The sequence below is a fragment of the Neovison vison genome, chromosome 8 (assembly GCF_020171115.1).
Source record: "Neovison vison isolate M4711 chromosome 8, ASM_NN_V1, whole genome shotgun sequence".
NCBI classification, from domain to species: Eukaryota; Metazoa; Chordata; class Mammalia; order Carnivora; family Mustelidae; genus Neogale; species Neogale vison.
In genome coordinates this window covers 134,845,530-134,871,455 of record NC_058098.1, presented here as the reverse complement: position 1 = coordinate 134,871,455, position 25,926 = coordinate 134,845,530, and positions in this window count along the sequence as shown.

Genomic DNA, 25,926 nt, shown 5'->3' with positions numbered 1-25,926 from the left:
AAATTTCTATTACCTAATAGAGTGCTGCTGAGTATAATCACTATGTTTACATTAGATCTTCAGACTTTATTCATCTTATAACTGAACATTTGCATCTTTCCACCAGCCTCTCCTTATGACTCTCCCTACCTTCCCAGCACCTGGCAACTACCACCATTGTGTTCCCTGATTTTATGAGTTTGATCTCTCTCTCTCTCTTTTTTTTTTTTTTTTTTTTTTGAGGCCACATATAAGTGATGCCATGTAGAATTTGTCTTTTTCTGTTTGGCTTATTTCACTTAGTGTAATACTCTTCAGTTTCATCCATATTGTCAAAAATGGCAGGATTTCCTTTTTTTTTTTTCATTTACAATGTTATTACAATATTGTTGACTATATTCCTATGCTGTACTTTTCATCCCTGTGATTTATTTATTTTATAACTGTTGGTTTTTACCTCTTCATCTCCTTCACCTACTTCATTCATCTCCCACCCTCCTCCTCTCTGGGAATCACCAGTTCATTCTGTGTGTTTATGAATCTGTGTCTGTTTTTTTGTTTGTTTGCTCAGGGGTTTTCTTCTTTTTTTAGGCTAAACAATATAACATTATATAATGTAACATATATAACATTATGTATGACATGTTAATAATACATATGCATCAAATGTGTGTGTATATATATATATATATGAATTTTTTTCTTTTCTTTTTTTTTTTTAAAGATTTTATTTATTTATTTGACTGACAGAGATCACAGGTAGGCAGAGAGGCAGGCAGAGAGAGAGGAAGAAGCAGACTCCTGGCTGAGCAGAGAGCCTGATGTGGGGCTCAATCTCAGGACCCTGGGATCATGACCTGAGCCGAAGGCAGAGGCATTAACCCAGTGAGCCACCCAGGCGCCCCTTATTTTTTTCTTTTTTAAAAAAACTGGACAGACAGAGATCACAGGTAGGCAGAGAGGCAGGCAGAAAGAGAGAGAGGAGGTGCTGATCCCAGAACCCTGAGATCATGACCTGAGCTGAACCCACTGAGCCACCCGGTGCCCCTGTAAATTTGGTTATTAATTCTAAAAGTTTTTGCTGGAGGGACACCTGGGAGGCTCAATAGGTTAAATGCCCAACTCTTGATCTCAGCTCAGGTCTTGTTCCCAGGGTTGTGAGTGCAAGACCCACACTGGGCTCCACACTGAGCACAGAGCTTAATTAAAAGGAGAAAAAAAAAAAGGTTTTGGTGGAGTCTTAAGAGTTTTCTATATACACCATAAATCATCAGCAAAAAAGATAATTTTACTTCTTCTTTTTCAATTTGAATGGCTTTTACTGATTTTTCTTGCATAATTGCTCTGGCTAGGACTTCTAGTACTATGATGACTAAGTGGTAAGAGTAGGCAACCTTGTCTTATTCCTGATGTTAGAGGAAAAGTTTTTAACATTCCACCATTAAGTATGATGTTAGCTGTGGGCTTGTGATGTAGGCTCTTATTAATACCTTTTCTCAGTGAGTATTTATTGAGCTACAAATACAATTGGGTATGTAGTTCCAGAGATTATGTGCACGAGGTACACAGGTTGGAGGATAGGAAGACTATTCATCTGAGGAAAGAAGAACTTCTGTAGAAGTTTTCCAGAGTAAGTGGCATCTCAGGTGACTTCTGAGGGAAGAATAAGAGTGTACAGAGGACAAGAAATGAGAAGAAGACATCTCATGAAGAGCAGTTAAGTTCAATCCATCAGATACTTATTTTTGTCCTTATTATATAGCTGGTGCAGAACTCTTTGCCAAACTTGAAATGGTTCATGGGACCAACCTGGTCACAAAAGTATCAAGTGACCTGCAACAGTAGGTTCTTTGATGAAGATAAGAGGATAGAAAAGCTTTTGAAGCATTTTTTTAAAACTTTAATTTAATTTTTTTTCAGTGTTCCAGAATTCATTGTTTATGCACCACACCCAGTGCTCCATGCAATACATGCCCTCGATAATACCCACCACCTGGTTCAACCAACCTCCCACCTCCCTCCCCTCCAAAACCCTCAGTTAGTTCCTCCGAGTCCACAGTCTCTCATGGTTTGTTTCCCCCTCCAGTTTCCCCCAACTCACTTCCTCTCTCCATCTCCCCATGTCCTCCATGTTATTTTCCTTATGCTCCACAAATAAGTGAAACCATATGCTAATTGATGCTCTCTGCTTGACTATTTCACTCAGCATAATCTCTTCCAGTTCTGTCCATCTTGGTACAAAGTTGGGTGTTCATCTTTTTTGATGGAGGCATAATATTCCATTGTATATATGGACCATATCTTCTTTGTCCATTCCTCTGTTGAAGGACATCTTGATTCTTTCCACAGTTTGGCAACTGTCCCATTGCTGCTATGAACATTGGGGTATAGGTGGCCCTTCTTTTTACTACATCTGTATCTTTAGGGTAAATACCCAGTCATGCAATTGCAGGGTCATAGGGTAGCTCTATTTTCAATTTCTTAAGGAGTCTCCACCCTGTTTTCCAAAATGGGTGCACCAGCTTGCATTCCCACCAACAGTGTAAGAGGGTTCCCCTTTCTCCACATCCTCTCCAACACACGTTGTTTACTGTCTTGTTAATTTTGGCCATTCTAACTGGTGTAAGGTGGTATCTCAATGTGGTTTTGATTTGAATCTCCCTGATGACTAGTGATGATGAACTTTTTTTTCATGTGGCTGTTAGCCATTTGTATGTCTTCATTGGAGAAGTGTCTGTTCATGTCTTCTGCCCATTTCTTGACGTGATTATATGTTTTGTGTGTGTTGAGTTTGAGGAGTTCTTTATAGATCTTAGATATCAGCCCTTTGTCTGTAGTGTCATTTCTGAATATCTTCTCCCATTCTGTGGGTTGCCTCTTTGTTTTTTCACTGTTTCCTTTGCTGTGCAGAAGCTTTTGATCTTGATGAAGTTCCCAAAGTTCATTTTTGTTCTTTAAGTATTTTGACTATGGTTCCTCACATGTAAAATAGGAATCATAGTAATGATGACACAATGATGTCATATGATGTAATGATGTAATGATGACAAATACCTAATTCACAGTATTTTAAGGAAGGTCAGGAAAATACAAAGTAGAAAAGAGATTGTATACTAATAAATTTATAAATACCAGTTCTTCTGAGCCAGCAGACAAAGGCTCTCATTATCACAGGACACGTATTTGCCTGTAATTGCATATAGCTTCCATAGAACACTCTTAAAACCAGAAGGAAAAAGTCATTGTCTGTGTAAGACATGTGGTGAGTTCTGAGGGGAGTCAGAAGGAAAATGAAATTATGAATCTAGTACAAGAAACTGAAAGATGGATGACCTGATATGTTCAGAGGCTATCTTTAGCAAAGATGGGAATCTCATTTAGGTAGTAATTAATTATAGGTGTCTCAACATTTTCATTTGTTATGATTAACTTGGCTTGGGTAATCAATCTTGGATGTCAGCCCCAGTAGATAGGTGGAATTTCCAGCCTGAGATGGAAAGTATTTCAATATTAATCAATCCTTAGCACTTCTCCGATGACAGTTTTCCCCTGTTACCTTTGAAGCTTGATTAGTAACCTAGACACTTTATGTACTTTCCCCAGTAGCAAAAGGAACATCATGAAGTATTTCAAAAAAAGTTTAACCAGGTGCTGAGACTAAAGAAAAGTCTTCCTTCTTTGTTTTTGAGAGAGAGAGAGAGAGAAGAAAGAAAGAAAGAAAGAAAGAGCAAGCTGATGCAATAATCCTTGGCTGCTTCTCTCTGCTAGCACTCCTCTCCTTGGCTCACACCCTTGCAGAAACTTTGGCTTCCTTGCTTTTCTGCTCTTCTCGGACATATCAAGCATGCTCCTCTCTTGGATAGTTTCACTTGTTATTCCTTTTGCTTAGAAAGCCTTGTGCATATACCCTTTTATCTTTGAGGTCTTTCCTTGCCAAGCTATTTAGAACAGGATGCCCCTGCCCCCTTTCAAGTACTTCCTGCCCTCCTCCCCTCCTTTGTTTTTTCTCCCAAGCACTGACCATTGACATTATCTGACATTTCTCCAAAGCACTGACCACTATCTGGCATTCTGTATTATTGTCCTCCTTTATTGTTGATTGTCTATGTCCTTTCACCAGCACAGAAGTTTGTGAAGGCAGAGCATTCCCTGCTGAATCCTTAGAACTACAGCCATGCATACCACATAAAAGGTATTGACATGTCATTTGTGAATAAATGAAAGAATCTTCATATTTAATAGCTTTATCACGCTATTAGAAATATTTCAGTGTTGCAAATTTTTTTTTCACTGTTGCAAAAATTAAGCTTATTCATGACACTGCTGATATACAGCATATCTGTAACTTGCTAAGGATACTAATAAACACTTAAAGGTAATTTCTAAGATGCTATTATTTAAATTCTAGAAGATTCATTTTTACTCTATCTAAAATTTAAGCTTGAATTTAAAGTTAAAAATATCTCTCCCCCTCAAAAAATAATTGGAATTTCTGGATCAAAATCATTACCTTTTCTGCCAGAATAATCGAACCAGTTTACTCATCAGTCAGTTGGCACATTCTTCGGTGCAACTTAAAAGGCCTTTTTTGGCTGTGCTGGGACCTGGAGTACAGGATAAATCTAAACTGCTTGTCCCTTCGTTGCTTTGGAATAAAACTGAGCACTAAGTAAATGCTACGGGAATTAGGAAGCCTGGCCTTTAATACAGTTACGGCTATGCACTCTATGAACGGTGCAAATCAGGCACTCTCTCCGCTCTGACCCTCAGAATTGGTTGGAGACAACTGACAGAATGGGAGAAGATATTTGCAAACGACATATCAGATAAAGGACTAGTGTCCAAAATCTATAAAGAACTTAACAAACTCAACACCCAAAGAACAAATAATCCAATCAAGAAATGGGCAGAGGACATGAACAGACGTTTCTGCAAAGAAGACATCCAGATGGCCAACAGACACATGAAAAAGTGCTCCATATCACTCGGCATCAGGGAAATACAAATCAAAACCACAATGAGATATCACCTCACACCAGTCAGAATGGCTAAAATCAACAAGTCAGGAAATGACAGATGCTGGCGAGGATGCGGAGAAAGGGGAACCCTCCTACACTGTTGGTGGGAATGCAAGCTGGTGCAACCACTCTGGAAAACAGCATGGAGGTTCCTCAAAATGTTGAAAATAGAACTGCCCTATGACCCAGCAATTGCACTACTGGGAATTTACCCTAAAGATACAAACGTAGTGATCCAAAGGGGCACGTGCACCCGAATGTTTATAGCAGCAATGTCCACAATAGCCAAACTATGGAAAGAACCTAGATGTCCATCAACAGATGAATGGATAAAGAAGAAGTGGTATATATACACAATGGAATACTATGCAGCCATCAAAAGAAACGAAATCTTGCCATTTGCGACAACATGGATGGAACTAGAGCGTATCATGCTTAGCGAAATAAGTCAAGCGGAGAAAGACAACTATCATATGATCTCCCTGATATGAGGAAGTGGTGATGCAACATGGGGGCTTAAGTGGGTAGGAGAAGAATCCATGAAACAAGATGGGATAGGGAGGGAGACAAACCATAAGTGACTCTTAATCTCACGAAACAAACTGTGGGTTGCTGGGGGGAGAGGGGTTCGGAGAAGGGGGGTAGGGTTATGGACATTGGGGAGGGTATGTGCTTTTGGGTAAATTGGAAGGGGAGATGAACCATGAGAGACTATGGACTCTGAAAAACAATCTGAGGGGTTTGAAGTGGCGGGGGGGTGGGAGGTTGGGGTACCAGGTGGTGGGTATTATAGAGGGCACAGCTTGCATGGAGCACTGGGTGTGGTGAAAAAATAATGAATACTGTTTTTCTGAAAATAAATAAATTGGAAAAAAATAAATAAATAAAATTAAAAAAAAAAAACATCCAAAAAAAAAAAAAAGAATTGGTTGGAGATACACGTAAGGAGAGGAACCCGACATTCCTACCCTACAGCAAAATGCTAGCTTTCCAATCAAGAGAGAGCACAGAGCCAAGCACATCGCTGGGTTGGATAAACGCTTCTTGGCTAGCAAACCCGAGACTTGTTTCATCCCAGTGAGAAAGCAGCTCCCACAGCTGCTGAGAGGAATCCTCTTTCTGCCCGATGAAACTGAGCAGGTATGGTGTCATGAGGAGTAGACAAGATCACGGTGACTTGTGGGACTGGCTTGGATGGAAGATCTAAGAGCAGGCACAAACCCCTCTGGTGCCTGAACACAAGTGCCCTAGACCTGGGAGTCGCCTTCGGGTGGCCTTGTAGTGGGGCTCTGGCGCCACCTGGTGAGTGCCATCGGAATTTCCCTGCCACTTGACATCATCTGCAATAGACGTGTTCTAGAAAACATTCCTGAAAGGAAGGCCCCTCTGAGGAGCCCATGAAATTAGAAGGATTCATTAATAGCATCAAAAGTGTAGTTCCGAGAACTGGAGGAGAAGAAAGACTATTCTGTGACATGAAAGAGAAAGAAATGAAGAACAAGAGACCCAGGTGTTTGTGTTTTAAACTAACATTCAGGTACCAGCTGAGACGAATTTTAGCCAATGGCAGAGCCAGATTGACTGAGGTGTTGTCTACCCGGCAGAAACAGCTCAATAATTTATATATATATATATTAGGGAGAAGCACAAGGCTGGTCCAGAGGCCCGGGGAGCCCACAGTCAGATGGACCCCGTACCCGGCAAATCGAAGACAAACCGTGGCAAGTGTGTGAGGTGCCAGTTCTGTAAGAAGTACCAGGAATGTTCTAGAAGCTCACATGTGACAGGGATGCATTGTGGGCTCAGGGGTGCCAGGCATCAAGGTGGAAAGAAACATCATAAAACATGGGGTGCCTGGGTGGCTCAGTGGGTTAAGGCCTCTGCCTTCGGCTCAGGTCATGATCCCAGGATCCTGGGGTCGAGCCCTGCATCGGGCTCTCTGCTCAGCAGGGAGCCTGCTTGTGATCTCTGTCTGTCAAATAAATAAATAAAATCTTAAAAAAGAAAAGAAACATTGTACAACAGCATGGAGGCCACGAAGCTTAGGCCGGCCTCTGGGAGGCTGGCTGGGTGCTGGAAAGTCCAGGAGGGCTGTGGCAACCCTAGCCCTAAATTACCTCCGACTTACTGCCCACAGGGTGGGGGAGGTGGGAGGGGGAGGTGGGACACTGGGAATTCATGGGACCGAAACTCCACAGTGGTTCATAAAAAAGGAAAAGCTGCCGTTTTAGAAAACGTCTGCAACCTTTAGATTTAGCGCTAAACGCTAGGAATCTCCAGTTCCAGGGAAGATAATTTATCACACCTGAGCTAATGTTTTCGCCTTAATGATTCTTTTGGTGGGCAAATCTATTTCCAAAGCTGTTAGCTCTCCTTCAGAGATAACTGGATATCAAAGAAGTAGGAATATTTTATATATATATGTATAAAATGTACATAATATTATGTGCATTATATATATACATATACATATACGTATATGCTTTGTTGGGAGTTAAGTCAGAATGGTTCAAGTACGGCATTTTCTGGATTTGTGAATATTTTTCACATATTCTGTGAATTTGTTTTCAGGGAAATCAGTGAAATGATGGAGGTGAGTAAACTCACAGTGCTGGCAATGAAGAGGCTTGCAGGGAATCTGCTTATTGCCTTAAAACATGAATGACTTAAATGTTTGCAACAGAAGGAGTGTATACCACACACCTGAGCAGATCTTGGAGAAGTTATAGGACTGGCTATGTAGAGGACCTTTAGAAAGTCAACACAGACCAACGGGTCAGAAAATATTTGTCATTTTTAGATACTGGTCCTCTTTGACTTGATAATTTTTAAGTGCTCTGTGAGAGTGTAGACATACACTTAAAAAATTAATTTACTGTTTAACATTTTTATGTTATTTTCATGTTTCCCCTAATGTGCTTTTTATAAACAGAGGTTTTCTGGAGAATATTCCAGATCTCCTGAATCAGGGCAGACCTTCCAAGTGAATTTTATGATCTGGCAATTTAGAGAAACCCTTTGGCATTGTCTTCTCAAAATCCTCATCGAGTAGCTGACCGTCATTCCTACAGGTATGTAAGTGACGGCTGAGAGAGTGGTCCAAGTCCTCGAAGACAGTGCTGACTGCTAGGTTGCTAACTTAAGTCTATCCAGGTGTTCCCAGAGCCCCAGCTCTGCCCAGTATTTGTCACTGCCCTGCAGCAGTGACAGTTACATAATTAGAAGTATGGAACATGTATCTGTAATGTGTCCCATCCATAGCTCCAAAGGCAGCGTCTCTATCGGACTAATGAGATGCAGAGAAGTTCCAGAGGTGGGTCACTGACCACAGTCTCGCTGGCATGGCTGGGTCACACAGCATTGGAAGGCCCAGGGACATGTCCGGGGTGGGGGGTTGTCTGGTTGATTGGTGGTTCCCAAAGGAAAGTTGTCAGGCCTTCAACTCGACTGAGGATCCCCAAAGCTGGTCTTCAGAGGGCTGGTACCAGAAAGCCCCAGTCCCACCCCATCTTGAAACAGACATTGTTGAAGCAGGCGGGTGCTCTGAAGCAAGCATTCTGTGCAAACTAACTTATGAACCCCACGATAAAACTGTGGTTCCTATTTCACATACAGAGGGTTCCTAGTGCCCTCTTTCAAATGATGTATTTAGTTAATTCTGGTCCAAATTTCATCCCTTCTGACACCTGTAAGGAATTAACACATCTTTTAAAGACCAAATAAAGCCAAGTTAGAATGGGAGAATAAGTACGTAAACCTTGCAACATAAAATAAAAAAAATAAAAAGCAGTTCGGGGAGAGAAGGGAACAACTAGCAACCCAGAGTGGGTTTTCCTAAACAAAAGAGGAGTTTGTTTCCACTCTCTCTTCCTTGGGCTGACGAATGGGATCTAGCGTGTCCCAAAAAGCAAATAAAAAGTCTCAAAAGTGGTTCACTCCGTATGTGATCGCTTGAGAGTAATTTTCCTTTTCTGGTCCTGGAGAGGACACACACAGAGGTTTAGGGCCTGAATTCTGAACAGGTGGCAGGGGATGAGGCTAGTGAAATTAACAGTTGAATTTTTAAATAAAAACATGATTTTGGAAACAATCTGACAGGGCAAACCTGCAAGGGAATAAGAAACTTCTTTTTTTTCATTTTCTGGTATCATTTGATAAGTGCCCAAACTAGCTGGTTGGTCAGAAATAGTCTTCCAAGGGGAAAAAAAAAAAAGTGTGTGTGTGTGTGTGTGTAGCTATACACACAGGTTCGTGTTTGTATGGTTACCGTATAGTGTATGATATGCCAGGAACTATAACATGCACACTATACTATATAGCACTGTATTTCCCTAACTGGTACTACGGGTCAAAATAGTTTGGTTCTATAACGAAATAAATCCTAATTTTTCCAGATGGGTTTCCCATAGAAAATTTTATTAGATTATTTAGGTACTTGCCTTTGTGTATTTCAATCTAGCTTCGATTCTCTGCGGCTGGGGTTACAAAGAGAATGAAAGGAGGGAAGAGGCAGGAGCCCAGTGTTGAGGGTTTTGAGGGAGCTCCCTTTTAGATATATATTAGACGTCACCCAGATACATAATGAGTTCTGGTTTTCGCTGTGGAAAATGGGGGGTGGGAGGTAGGGTGGAAAGCAGGACTGGAAACGGCCACTTGAGGATGAAAGCACCCCAGCCTGGGTACCCTGCTTGGCAGACACCCACATATTCTATCACAGTCAGTCCCAAGCTGTTGCCCCACTGCTGATGGGGACGTGGCCGAAAGTAGGGATTCTAACCCTTGATGGACCTGGCGCTCGCTCACTTAGGCCACTGGGTATCGGACATGATGGAAAGTTCTTAACCTCTCTGCATTTCCTCATCAGAAAGGTAGGATAATGGAAATGACTTCACAGGACTGTGAGGAGAATTAGAGACAATGTACAATACATCAGCGTGACACATGAGAGGGACTCAGTAGGTTCTCTCTCTCTCTCTCTTACACACACACACACACACACACACACACACTCTTCAAGCCTTGTTCCAAGAAAACAACCTACTGTGACATCTTTCCCTCCCCTGGTTCTGGCTGCCGGTACACTCATTGCTCCCCAGGCCAGACCACGAGGGTTCCCTCAAGGATTATGCACCTGTTTCCCCATAACGAAACAGATTAAGGAGAGTGACTCATCTAGAAAGACAAATAGTTATGTGAAATATTACCAACCCAGAGCACATTTTTAAATCATCTGCCTCACTGCTATCTTTTATCAGTGGAGATCTCAAAACTTTTATTATTTGTTCTCGGTGAAGAGGTTGTAGGGTTGAGGTGTGTGGGGTTTTTTTTTCCTTTCTTTCGTCTTCTTCTTCTTCTTTTTAAAATTTCTTTCCTTTTGTTTAAAAGCATTTCCACTTGAAGACACTTGTTATGTGTTAGCATGTTGGCAAGACATATGACAGTTTCCAATATACCAGCCCTGGGTCGCAGCCCTGGCACCTACCAACACCTCCTGTGAGCTGCTGAGAAGGTCTCAAGCAAAAATGCAGTAATCACGAGCACTTGGGTAGCTCAGTCCTTAAGCCTCTCAAGGATCTCGGGTCCTCCTCAGTGGAGAGTCTGTTTCTCCCTCTGCCCTTCTGCCTCACTCATAATCTCTCTCACAAATAAGTAAAATCTTTAAAAACTAAAAAAAAAGAAAAAAAAGGAGTAACCAACCTGCAATTCCCAGTGGACATTGGGGGCTTATTTAAATGCCAGTTTTATAGCCCTATTTTATTTTTCTTCTACTCTGTTAGACTTATTTTCTACCATAGCCTAGTTCTGCGTAGATTGACTTGTCTCTTTGCCCTGGGTTTCTGAAGATGTCTGCAGTTCCTCTCCCCTCTGCCCAGAACAAGACTGTCCTTGCCATGTCCCTGTTACGCCCTGATTTCTAGGTATGAAGCCCCCCACTCGTGGCTCCTTGCCTACCCTCTGCATCCAGTTCCCCCACACCTTTACGATCTCCCGTCTCTGAGACAACTGCTGTTGGCTTCCTAGCAGCCGTTATCTGTTTTCTTCCTTGCTAACAGAAACCTGAATTTGTCCAGATATCGGAGGAGTAGCAGGATGCGGAAGGAAGGAAGGTGCTTCCGCCAGCCCTAATATTTGTGTTTAGTGTAAACCGTTCTTGTAATCCCAGTGTTCTTATCTAAGGATGAGCGAAACTGGCTGAATAGCGCAGTATAAATGGTCCATTTTTTTTAGGACTTCTTGGATTTTCTTTCATTGTAGAATAAAAAGTTGTGGGGAAAAGGGGCTACACACACACACACACACACATACACATATACCCTCTCTCGGCTGCCTCTTCCGCTCCTCACATGAAGCTGGTGTGACCAGCCCTTGTTTGCTGCTGCACAGCGACCATTTTACACCCATGAAGGAAGGACCAAGTCTCAGAGGCACCGTACCTTACATCACAGTAGCTAACAAGCCTACAGCCAACTATCTCTAAGGGTCTCGTTAAGCCAGCAAAACACCATTACAGGATGTGGGATTGTTATCTGTGTCATCTGTATTGTCTCAGCACCTGATGGCTGTGGGGTCCTGGGCTTACCCTTTCCTGAGCTACAGCTCCAGGCCACCGAGTGCCTGCAGCCTGGGAGCCCATGGTCAGGGTAAGGGAAAGATGAAGAAAACAGATGGAGAATGACCTTCGGTGATGAGAAAATCCTGAAAGAAATGCTTCTTGTTTGTAACAGCGCTCTGTCTTCTTCCTATACCAGAGGTTGGTATTACTAGTCCTACTTCAGAGATTAGAAGATTGAGGATTAGAGAATTTAAGAGACTTGTCAAAAGTTTCAGCACTTGTAAGTGATGGCAGGGTTCTTCAGTTATGAGGCTCCTATTTTATACATTTTACAACTCTGTGTGACAGGACTGAAATCCGAGTACTTAACATGGCTTGCATGTGTTATCTCTCATCGCCCACTCCCGCTAACAATTTTTACTTAAAATTCTTCAAATATCCAAGGCTTCCTCTCCCTTCTGGGCCTTTGCTACCAGTGCTCCCTCTGTCTGGAATGTTCTTCCTCGTCTCCATCTGGATGAGTCTTATTTCTCAGAACTGTGCTAAGATACACTTCCTCCCAAAAACATTTTCTACTCTTCACATCAGTTGGGTACACTACCCACTATATTTAAGTTGAGCATTTATGTGCCTATTTCTTGAATAAATTACCAGGACTTTGGGAGCTAAGACCTGATCATATTCACTGCTGCATTCTCTCAGCCAGGAGCAGACTCTGGTGACTCACTGAGTAAAGGTCCTTATTTATCCTTATTTATGGGAGCACAGCCAATTTAACCTGGGCCTCAAGTCCACGTAGCATATTATGTGTTCTAGGGCTTAAGGCAGAAAATTTTAAATTGCAAAAGTTCCACTGACAATTCTAATATACATCCCTGGTGATAAACCAGAATATTATGTACCCCAAATTATTTGTTGAGTAAATGCTCTCTGCCAGTTCCTGGATCAGTAAACAGAAAACTTCAAAAAACACAAACAATAACCGAAAAGAAAAAAAAAAACAACTCAGTATCTTCCAACTGTTGTTCTACAGACCAATTCAGTTCAGTTTAGAATTACTGAAGCAACGGTATTGTGTAGGAATTCACAGTAAAGCAAGGGAAATGAATTATCCAGGAGTATCCACAGTATTCCAACTCTGAAGGTCTCACAAGAATGTATCAGTATCTGTCACACATTTAAATAGTACAGAACTGAATTAGGTCAGTTCCACGTGAAATTCCTAATTCCTGACAAAACATACAAACTTATATTTTTATCAGAGTTTAGGAGGGGTTGATGATTTAAGAAAGAAAAACAACAGCTCAGAATAAGAATCCAGATGAAATATTTGAAAAGCTCGTTTTATTCCAATTTAACTTTTCTATTTCTGATAAAATCACTTGTGAACTGTGTATGTGTTAAATTCCCTATAAACCAGAGTGCTTTGGAGAACTAGAAGCTTTGGAATGGAGAAAACAGGTCATTGGCAGATGTCTTGCCTTGAGACAGAGAACAAAGAGCAATTCCAGATGGCATGCTGGAGATGGTACAGGAAATTCACTAATAATTATAGATTAGAGGGATAAACATTAACTCTATTGAATATCCCAGCAAAACAGAGTTCTTTAATAAACAGTCTGAGATGGTACTGATAATTTAAAATAAAAGAACTTAGACATGCTTAAATGGAAAAAGAAAAGGAAAAAAAAACTCTGAACTTAGAGAAAATTGACTGTATTCACAGAGCTGGAGTTAGCAAAGGGAGATAATATTATAAAAATTATATGAAAATGGACGCAAACTGGGGCTTCCATGTTTTAAGAGGAATGTTATATTCTTAGAGGAATCTAAGGGGATAGAAAAAGGGTATTTAAAGTATCATATAGCAAAATCCTAAAATATCAGTGTACTATGATAGAAAGAACACATAATTTGGAGGTACTGAGACTCTAAATTAAAGCCTGGATCTCCTATACTAACCAGGACATGATACTTGAGTCTTCATACTATCATTTATAATGGTAATAAATAACCTTTTTGTTCAAAGTTGAATAAGTTAGAAGAAATAAACTGCCTGAGACAGCCCCTCAAAATAGTCTTTCAAAAATCACAATTATCTATTTCTCTAAACATAGAGGTAGAAGGCTAGAAAATAATTCCCTAAGTGAAAAATTGGTCTGATTTGGTCTTTGACATAGTTACTACTGTCGCAGTACTCTGGTATTTGAAAAAAGAAAACACACAATCTGAGGGTTTCCCTGGTATTAGAATGCTTTCCTCAAAAAGCAGATATTGCCCTCAGAATATACTATACAAAATGGAAATAAGACCTTGCTTATATATAACATTTTATTTCTCTAAGAACTCTTCTTTGTTCAATTTGACCTTCACAGAACAGAGATTCCCCCCCAACAGATTAAGAAATGGATATATAAATTAAGAAGCAATGAAATTTCCAGGTCAGAAAATAACTTAATATTTGTTAGACTGTCTCATTGTCATAGTTTCTGGCTTTTTCCATGTGTTCCAGGGTAGTAAGACAAAAGATGGAGATAGGATAGTTTGGTGGGGAAGGACTGTCTAGTGTCCAAGACCTTTCCTGAAAACAAGACAATGAATGACTCTCAGAAAACTGGGGTTAGACCCAGAGGGTGAGTTTATATCACTCTGAAACACAATAGCTCTCCTGCATTGACTCTCTGAAAATTGGAAGCAGAGCAGTAGAATTGAAATAAATATACTAGTGCATAGAAAGCCAAAGGAGGAGATGTAGAGAAAAAAAAAAAAAAGTCACAGTATTCAGCAACTGTCAGGAAGGATATAGAGGGGGGCATGTGTTTTCTGGTTTTAAAAGCCAATGGCTGAAATGGAAGACAAAAATAAATTTTTTAGAATCTTCGCAGTAGGCGATTCCCAAAGCCATACTGAATAGAAAATTTTAATTCTGCCTTAAAAATATTTGAAGCAAGTAGAGAACTAAACAAAGCTGCAACAAAGTGTAGACTCAGCTTAACTGCAGATGAGATTCACTCAGTCTTCATATTGGCAACCTGACCAAAGAAGATTTATGCCCTTCTCCGGAGGATACATTATTTTCCTCAGGTCTCTGTTGTTCTTCCACATATAATCCCTGGCATATAATTATAAACCAAGAAAAAGCAAAAGAGCTGAAAAATATAGCCCATACTTCAGATAAAAAGTAGTCAATAGAAACAAGACCAGAGATGACTCAGATGTAAGAATTGTCAGACAATGACTTTAAAATAACAGTGATAATTATGTTAATACATATAGTGGGAAAGAAAGACAATGTGAGCAAAGATATAAGTGATTCTAGCAGATCCATGAGAATTAATAAAGTAAAAAAATAAAAAACTTGAAATGGAAAGACCATCAGAAATCAGAAATGAAGAACTTATTTGGTGGTTAAGGAGTAGATGTGACACAGAAAGAGAAAGTATGGCAAATTTGAAGACAGGTCACCTGAAATTAACTAAAGATATTGGGATCTCAAAGAGATATATGAATCCCCATGTTCGCTGAAGTATTATTCATACTGGACAACATATGGATACAACCTAAAAGACCATCATGGATGAATGGATAAAGAAAATGTGACACACACACACACACACACACACACACACACATCATGGATATATATATATATGGATGGTCACATGTCCATTGCACATCTCCTGTTTGGGTACAACACACACAATATCAAAGGTCATAAAACTATTTCTGACAAAATCACTTAAGAGGTGTGTGCATGTGTGTTAAATTCCTTATAAATCAGAGTCCTTTTGGAGAAATAGGAGCTTCAGAATGGGTGGGGGGAGAAGTGTGTGTGTGTGTGTGTGTGTGTGTGCACGCGCGCGCACATTACTCATATGAGAACATATATAAAACAAATATGGAAAGAGATTTACTTGGTCTTAAAAAATTCTGCCACTTGTAACAATGTGGATGAACTTGGAGGATATTATATTAAATGAAGTATGTAAATCACAGAAGAATAGATATTGCTTGATTGCAGGTATATGAGGTAACAAAATATTCAAGAAGAATATAAGCTGAGGGTAGAACTGTGGTTGCCAGTTGAGGGAGGAGGAAATAAGGATTTGATGCTCAATGGGTATAGAGCTTCAGACATACAAGATGAATAAGTTCCAGAAATCTGATCTACAACATAAGGCCTATAGTTAACAATACTATATTATGGGGCACCTGGGTGGCTCAGTTGTTAAGCTTCTGCCTTTGGCTCAGGTCATGATCCCAGAGTCCTAGGATGGAGCCCCACATCGGGCTCCCTGCTTGGTGGGAAGCTTCCTCTCCTTCTCCCACTTCCCCTGCTTCCCTCTCACTCTCTCTCTGTCAAATAAATAAATAAAATCTTCTTTAAAAATACTATATTGTACTTTTAAAGTGTTGCTAAAGGGTAATCTCATGTTGTGTGTCCCACCCACAGACAAAACAAAACAACAAAAAGTGAAAAAACAAACAAAACCTAAATCAGAAAAACAAGACTTTTTTTTTAACATATATGATATTTATGGGACAAAAAGTACTGGTTTAGTATACATGTGATGGGAATCTCAAGTTGAGAGTAGAAAGAGAATAGATTATTGGTAATATCTGAAAACCTAGTGCCTGAGAAGTTTCTAAGCTGAAATATCCCAACTCAAATATCCAAGAAGCACAGTTACCTCAAGCAAAATAAATGCAAGAGAATTATACCCAGCAAAAGCTTAGTCATGCTAAAAAAAATTTCAAGATACAGAAAAAGTCTTAAAAGCAACCAGAGGGGAAAAAGAATGGTTACATGAAAGCACAGATAATAAGAGTCACAGGTGCATTACCCTAAGAAACGATTATGAGATGATAGTGGAATGACTCATTTAAAATAGTGGAGGGAAAAAATAACTTTGGCCTAGGATTTTTATATTTGGTAAAAATATCTTCCAGAAAAACATAAAGTAACAACATCTAAAGAAGTAAGAGGCTAACATTGTGCATTCCAAGAAAAGCTGTATACTAAATGAAGATACTTGGAATGTGTGTATATGTGCATATCTACATATGTGTGTGTACTTATTCATATATATATTCACAAATATGTATACACACATATGTACCTTTTGAATATATATGAATATATCTATATCTATCTATATGTGTACATATATCACAAAGGACTCATATCCAAAACACAAAAAGAATTCCAACAAATTGCTAATGAAAAGGAAAAGAAACAAAGAAACAAATGCTTTTGAATTGATAACTCACAAAAGAAGGTACAGATGGTCAATAAGTACATCTAAATTTGCCCATCATCATTAGTTATCAGCCCAAATTAAAGACCATAATAAAATGTTATTTCACATTTACTAGAAAAGTTAAAATTCCAAAGACAAACTATAATCAATTGACTGCATTTTTAAAAAGATTTATTCATTTATTTGGTGGGGGTCAGAGAGAGAGAATCTCCAAGCAGACTTCCTGCTAAGTATGGAGCTCAATGCAGGGCTTGACCCCACAATTCATGAGATCATGACTTGAGCCAAAACCCACAGTCCCATGATTAACTGACTGAGCTACCCAGGAGCCCCAGTAACTTCATTTTAGATGTTTGATGGCAGTTCTTAAGTACCACTACCCCATTTCTGGCCCACATCCCGGCACAATGACAAGGAAGCCTCAAGTCATTCTTAGATCTACTTAGAAGCCTGCTTTGCCCTCCCCGAGATGGCTCATTAGATCAGTAATATTTTTCTATCTTTTGGTGTGTGGTGTCATCAGTCTTGATGTCAAACTAAATTTTGCACTAGGGGATGTCCATCCCACAGCTCCCCTCTGATGACAAACAATAACAAATGTCATCAAACATAAAGTCATTGGACACTCCTACATTCTCTCTTGGGTGTGTGACACATTATGGGCAAGAGAATTTCCCGAGAGAAATGAAGACAGGTATCCCAAAAAGACTTATTCAAGAATGTTCATGGCAATTATTCCTAATAGCTCCAAACTGCAAACAACCTGAATGCCCATTGACAGCATAACAGACAAATAGTGCTAGATTCATGGAATTGAATGATAATAAAAGGATGCACATGCTACTTGGAAGGCAGCTCAAAAATAGTACATAGAGAGCAAACACCAGGCACAAAGGCATATATATGGTACAATTCCACTTATCTGAGGACCAAGAAGAGGCAATGCTGAAAACAGAAGTGATTGTCTCTTTCAGGGAACAGGCAGCTGCAATGTTTGGAAAGTGGGTCTTAGGGAATTTTTAATGTGGTGGAAAGTTCTGTATTGTGGGTTTTTTTTTTAAGATTTTATTTATTTACTTGACAGACAGAGATCACAAGTAGGCAGAGAGGCAGGCAGAAAGAGAGAGAGGAGGAAGCAGGCTCCCTGCTGAGCAGAGAGCCTGATGTGGGGCTCGATCCCAGGACCCTGAGATCATGACTGAGCCACCCAGGTGACCCCATATTGTGTCTCTTTTGAGGGTTGCTATGAGTATATAAAATTACAAAACTTATTTATCTGAATACTTAAGATCTGTACAGCTTGGTATATATAAATTAGACCTCAGTCTAAAAACAGTGAAAAGTAGCCAAGCATACTGCCCATTGGGATAATTAATATTTTTTAAAAAAATACTTATTTATTTGAGAGAGAGAGAGTGGGGGGGTGGAGGAGAGGGAGAGGAATAAGCAGACTCCCAGTTGAGTACAGAGTCCAATGCAGAGCTTGATCTCAGGACCCTGAAACCATGACCCAAGCTGAAACCAAGAGTTGGATGCTTAACTGACTGAGCCACCCAGGCAATGGGTATAATACATACATTATGTTTGCAAATGTATAAGCTTTATGCAGCACAGGCACACTTGCTTCAAGGACACCTTAGTGCATAGGACATAATGCTGTGATGTAGAAATTTAATGTATAGACCTGTTTGCCCTAGGAAGAAACTGAGTCCAGAAATTCAAACCACTTCTTGGTTTTACATAGCTACTTCTGTGGTACAGCTGGAAAGAGAATTCTGCTCCTCTGATTTGAAATCTCATGAAGGATTCCCTTCTGGGAAGTGTACCATTCTATGTTCCCTACCTGTGTCTTTTCACAGGTAGAGTAAAGGGTATGGGTCCATTCTACAGACACCTGCCTTGTACAAGTGTTCTTAATGAAAGTGACATTGCCTGGGATTTATGATTCTAGAAGCTAGAGACTTTCTGGAAGTCTTTTCATTGACTAGCCAGCAAGCGTGAGCACCCAAATCTAATGGCATTTTAGAGTATGAGGTAATGATTTACATGACAGGTTCCTCAAGTGTTAAAAATGCTGGCAATTCACATGCATGAGGCCACATGCATAGAGTGTCTCTCTTCTGTCTTGGATTGCTGATAAAATACTTTTAATTATATTATGCAATCATCCCAAAGAAAATAGATAGCTTTCAGCTGCTGGGCTTCCTTTCAATGACCTGATTAAAATGTATCAAGGGAGATAAGATCCAGATGTTCTTGTCATTAACTGATAAGATATTGCTAGTAATCTTTACTGATTGCTGAAATTAAAGTAAAAATGCAAATAATAGGAAAAGAACAATGTCTTAAATAGCAGAATTTAAGCAGTGTCTCCTGTAAGCTCTGTCTTTTGAGGATTTATCTTTCTTTACCTTTTCGTGTTCATGTGTATTTTCCCTGGGATTTGACAGCTATGCTGTGCTATCTCTGCTTCTTCACAGAGGAAAAAACTTAACAGCAGTGAGGCAGGCATGCTCTGTGAATTAAGTTTATAAATACTGTTGGTATGAGGCAAAATTGTGAGATAAGCTAACTTGACTTTTGAGGACTCACATGTTTTGTTCATAGAATAATTACTTTTATTTTGAGTCTCCAAATAGAAATAAATTCTTACTCAGATTTGGATAATATGTGTTCTTGCCTCCAACCTCTTCATACTTCTATTATTATTGAAACCACCACCAGATATTTATAGGACATGCAAATCACCATACCTCCACTCTGTCCAAATACATTCAAAATCTCCTAAGCCTACATAGAATCATACAATTCTGGAAATTGAGAATGGGGAGAAACTTAGTGATTAAATAGGCCAGAGGTCAGTAACCCTAGTCTGTCAAGAGACAGACAATTGAGTTTCAGGCTTTGCAGGCCATCTAGTTTCTGTTGGTTGTTGTAGCATTCACAGACAATATATAGATTTATGGGCCTGACTGTGCCCCAATGAAACTTTACTTACAAAATCAGGCAGTAGGTCAGATTTGACCCACGGGTCATACTTTGGTGACCCATTCACCAGTAGATCAACACGATGATCCAATACGGACTTGAGCTTTTAAGATCCTGGAAGATTTATTTGGTATTCTCCAAAAGGATTGCCAAAGTTCCTACATTGCCAAAAAAGAACCACAAAGTTTTCCCGTACAACGTAAAAATAGTCAAGGAAGCATGCTCAACATGTTAGGGCTTGGTTTCCACTGAGTTGTGAGTAATCAAACTCCTCACTCCCAACAGGGCAAAACACATGTTCAAAAACAATTAGACACAATAATAAAGGGTTTGGTCTATTTTGCAAAAGAAACTTGGAAGGATGCCTCAGACCATCTTATAATTTATGGATCCAATATTAGAATGCTTAACATACTCTTTGTTGACAAAATGTAATGTCCTTGCATTAGGAAAGAAAGAATCAGGGTCAGTTGGATGATAAGAGCAGCCTGAGCTGGTTGTTTGTAACGTGCAGGAATGATTCTATTTCGTGTCCACTGTTGAAGATCAGGCAACAAATTTTACATAAAAATAGGAACAACAAAGATGATGTCAATATTAAGCCATCTACCTGGATGTTCCATGGTAACTTTCATACCATCATGGGTAGACCATAAATTTTCTTTCCCCTAAATTTATCATCCCATGGATTCCATTCATCTGGTATAAATATATTTCTGAACAAATATGTGGGGGAGAGAGGAAGGCATGAAGTAATATTAGAGGGTTGCTGATATATTTTTTCTTTTATTTGAAGGAAAGGCAGTGTTCTTTGTGGCATTCTATTTTTTTTTTTGCTAGTTTTTTTGTTTGTTTTGTTCTTCCTCAATCAAAAAGAGAGAAAATCACTTCTTGTCCTCAAAATAACAGGCAGTAGAATTGTCATCAATGAGAATGGTGTCCTTAGTGTGGATGATTTACATCTCTTGTCTCTAGGAGATGTGCACAGCCCCCTGCGTCACAGAGAGCCCTGACCACAGAAGGGAGGGCTCTCTGGCAGAGGTGACTTCCTTAAGAACTAAGCTGCTGCGGAAGATGTTTTCAAAATGACTCTATAATCCCCCATTTCATTTGTCCTCTCTTACAATGTGATCTAGACTCTCCCTCCACCCAGAGATGATGTCTTCCCTTCCCCTGGAAGCTGAACTGACCCTCTGACTTCCTTTGACCAGGAGGGTGCTGCAAAGGGATGTTGTGTAGCATAGGACCAAGGCCTAAGATGCCTGGAAGCTTCTATTTTCACCCTCTTGGAGCCCTGTGCTATCATGCGTAGATATCACACTATCTTGCTGGAGAGACCATGTGTAAAAAGAGATGCCTGGGTATTCTCACTACCTTAACTGATGCACCATGTGATGAAGGCCATCTTGAAGGATCACCACAGCAGCTGAATCTTCAGATGATTAAAACAGCAAAAGTGAGCTCAGGTGAAACCAGAAGAGCAGCCCAGCTGAGCCCATTCCACACTGCAGAATCATGAAGAAACAAAGTTGTTATGCTGCAGACATAATGGATGTGGTTAATTCTGTGTACTTGGTCTGCCTGAGCATGACTAAAAGAATATTTGCAATTTCAAGGCACTGATAAGATGGTGAGTTTAGTTACTACTCAGGATCTTGTTTGAGCCCATGGTAGGTACTTACACAGCACTGATAATTCGGAGAGCTTTGTAGATACAGGAAAAAGAAATTAACAATTACATTTTCTGACATTTTATAATTTTCAAAGAAATTTCATAATCATCACCTCATTTCTGCCTTCAAATATACCAGTGAGATTCACAGGGATGGTATCATGACCCCATTAAATATTTGGGGGTCAAAGGTTAATAAACATTTTCTCAATAGCACAGGTAAGTACTTGCATAGTTAAGATCTGAAGTCACATGTTCTAAGTTCAATCTCTTTGGTCTTATTATTCTTCCCTAGGTGTTAGGCTAGCTTTGTGTGAGAAACAAGGAGATGTATTTGAAACAGACTACCATGCTGCCTTTATAGTTAGTGTCTATCTCCACAAATATTTGCCAATGTCTAGGCTAAAAATATACAGATGGCAGAGAGGTCTATTTTCATTGATCTGTGGGTAAGCTGAAGCATACCAAGTGGTGGGCACAGTGCCTGTCATGTAGTAAGTTCTAAAGCAAGTATTGATCATTATCCTTGCTATTATTCATCTTTTACCATATATATATATATATATATATATATATCCCTCCGGTCCCTCCAGTACACACTCCACATCAGAAACACGGGCCCATGGATCTTCATTTTCAACTTTCAGAAATGAAATCACATTTTGATGCCAAAAAATGCACATTATTTTGTATCGTTGGCACCCTAACATATTCAAGTGAGTTTTAATTTTTATGCTTTCTGTAAACTGTATGTGAACTTTTTATAACTGAATACTCATTTAAACATATGGGCAGAAATAGTTATTCAAAATTTTCCTATGTCAGGTTTAATTTTTAAGTGAGAAGAAACTTTTTTTACTTTCATCACTTTTTTTTATAAAGTATATTAATAATTCTATAAAAGTGTTTATAAAGAGGTTTATATAAGAAGCTTCATATTTGTTTTTATTGCTAATTCTCTTGCATTTTAGACTCTAAAATATTTTAGTGAGTATTAGTGATTGCAGGGAGATGAGCTTCCTTGCTTTTTTCACTCAGTGATTTTCCTCACTGTTTGTACATTGTGCTTAACTATGTCTCTGCCAGATGCCTGATTGGATAGGGCATGGTCATAAAACCAAATCCTTTCAACGGCACACTCATGCGTATTTTCTATCCAGTATCTGGGTTCTTTTTCCTGTCATATAAAATTTTTCCATTCTTACATGAGGGTTTGCTTTCTAAGCTCGTCTGGCCCTACCTTTAGAATGGAAATCCCCTACAACTAAAACATGTAATGGCAGATAGGGAGAGAGAGGAGGATCTGAGAGCTATTTACAGATGAGTTTTATGATTTTCAATTTGGCCTCTACTTGGAATAGAGTTCAGGCAAACCGTGGGTGTGCTTGAGATAAGAAGTAGCATTTGGGTCCCTGTGGTCCTTTTCATTAGACAAGCTCTTTCTGCGGCTGACCTGACTCCATCCTATTGCGGAAGGTTATTCTGACAATCCATTTCCAGGTGAGAAGAGCTCAGAGTGTGTTCTGAATACATTTATAAAGAATCATAGTCAAGAATTACTGATTTTCTACAGAGAGTTTTATTCCTTTCTACCTTTAGGGTTTCCACAGCAGGCCAGATTTGCCCTTGATGTAAACATCAGATCCTAAATGTGAAACCAAGTTTCAGAGGCCAAAGTTTCTTGATTAGACATATTTTAGTTGAGAGAAGATAATAAGAGTTCTCTACAATGAAAGATATTGAAGGTCCATTCTGAGCATTTACTATGGTATACACTATTCTCTGAGGCTGACGTTCAGATAAACGTCATCGAATGTACTTGATACAATTAGGCAGTTACAGCCTAAGCTAGCAGAGTAGAGTCGTTTCTTGAGTCTGAACTCCCCAATTCAAACTTCCTCTGACCTCAATCAGTTCAAGAATCCTTAAAGTCAACAGACTCAGTGTATGGATGGGACAGACCCCTTCACATTTGGTGAACTGGATCCTAAAGCAACAGATAGCAGTGTGTGTGTGTGTGTGTGTATGTGTGTGTGTGTGTTGGTGGTGGGGGCGTGGGGGAGGACAGAAAAGAAGACTACCCCCCACTGTATCACTGAGTAAAATCCAGAGAGTGAGTCTCTTTGCATAAGCTGCACAAAAAGACATTGGAGCAAATGCATGACCTTGGGAAGGCTTCCTGCCCATCTCTGACTCAGTCTCCCCATCTGTACAAGAGGGCTAGTGAGGGAATTTTGTTCACATGGCTGTTGTGGCCATGAAATGGGTTAATTTGTTTGGGAACCTAGTACCTGGCACCTAATAAGCTCTATTTAGACTGACAAGCTATCTTTATGATATAAATTATACATGTTATCTGAAAGAATTAGCAGTGAAGACCTATTTAATGTAGAGGGTCACAACCTAATTAAATCTCTGATATTGCTTCCCCATTTCTTTTGAATCTCCACCTGGTGTCTCTGTTTTGGGTCTTGCTGCTTCAGATCAATCCACCACCAGGCAGCAGAAATCATTATTCTCTTTTTGAATACTCCAGATCATTGCTCTTCTTTCAAAAATCCTAAATCACGTCCCATTCACATCCAATGCAAACTGCGATGCATGACATTCAAGACATCCCATAATCCCGTCTCGATTTAGCCTGCGCGCCAGCTTCCTCTCTCAGACTGCACTCCTCTGCCTTCTTCTGCATTAATGTTCTTGGAATGACCATTCCTCTTTGCCCGAAGGTGCCATTCATGAATGTTCATATTATACTACCTTTTCTTCCTTTGGCTTAAAACTTTCTTCTCCTAAAGTCTACTTGTGAAACATAAGTAATATCTGAAGAGATAACAAAACTGAAAGATAAAAAAGATACTCCCTGTTGTTCTTGGAAAGTCTTTGTGAAGATACATGAAAAGCATGGATGCATTTATTTCTGATTTACTTCCAATATATCAATCTTGTAAGAACTCTGTTTCCTGCACTGACAAAAAGGGGACAGGTCTTACTTCAAGTCAATTCACCATTCATTCAACAATCCCTCCCCTTCTAAATCATCTCTCCTTCTCTCCATACCCCCATTTGATACCCACACCTATTCAAGAATTCCTTCTTAGCATTTCTAAAATAGGTCCTTTTTCCTCCATTGCCACAGTCCTGGCCTCACTGTTGTAAATCTGAACACTGACTTCTCCTCCTGCATCTAGCCATTACTCTGTGGTTTTGACAGGTCTCAGGTTAAAGGGAAATGTTTTAAAATGCTAGTTCATTTTGCCTATCAGCTGACTACCCTACAGCTGCTTCGCTATCTGTAGAGTATACAGGGCAAACTCTTTTTTTTTTTTTCCCAATTTATTTATTTTCAGAAAAACAGTATTCATTATTTTTTCACCACACCCAGTGCTCCATGCAAGCTGTGCCCTCTATAATACCCACCACCTGGTACCCCAACCTCCCACCCCCCCGCCACTTCAAACCCCTCAGACTGTTTTTCAGAGTCCATAGTCTCTCATGGTTCACCTCCCCTTCCAATTTACCCAAATTCCCTACTCCTCTCTAACATCCCTTGTCCTCCATGCTATTGGTTATGCTCCACAAATGAGTTTGACAGGTGGAACCAGTTCCATTTTAGAAGCCTCAGTTACATTTTAGATGCCAGGCATGCCTGAGGAGCTATGAAGACTGGAAGGTGAGTGCTGCAGCACTGTTAGAAAAGGGATTTCTTAGGGACACCTGGGTGGCTCAGCGGGTTAAAGCCTCTGCCTTCGGCTCAGGTCATGATCCCAGGGTCCTGGGATCGAGCCCCCCATCAGGCTCTCTGCTTGGCGGGGAGCCTGCTTCCTCCTCTCTCTCTGCCTCTCTGCCTTCTTGTGATCTGTCTGTCAAATAAATAAAATCTTTAAAAAATAAAAAAAGAACAAAAGAAAAGGGATTTCTTGAAAGGACCAGGCAATCTAGGCAGGCAAGCATGAATCTGTTACATTGTTCCCCTTCAGGAGGGAAAAGGGCAGTCAGGAAAGGGATGATTCTGAATGCAGCCCAGTGTTTATACTTAGAATATTATCTTGTCATTTCCCCTGAAAACACAACTCGTCTTGAAGGGAACTGACTACAGTAAGATAATCACACATTTTAAAGGTTAATAAGAGGGGAAGGAAACCTTACAGATATTAAGAGAACAAAGTAACAGGATACATGAGAAATCTGGGCCCCTTCACTTTTACCCGACATCATCACAGCCTTCTGGTTTTATGGACAAAGCAAGACAGTAAGGAGGGTGCTGAATGTTACTCACAAGCTAATGACACAATTTGGGAGCAATGGAGAGGGTTCTCCTTTTCATATTTAGGGGATGGATAGAGTACTGAAATCTCCCATGATGGCTTTGCTCTACTTCTTTTTTTTTTTTAGATTTTATTTATTTATTTGACAGACAGAGATCACAAGTAGGCAGAGAGGCAGGCAGAGAGA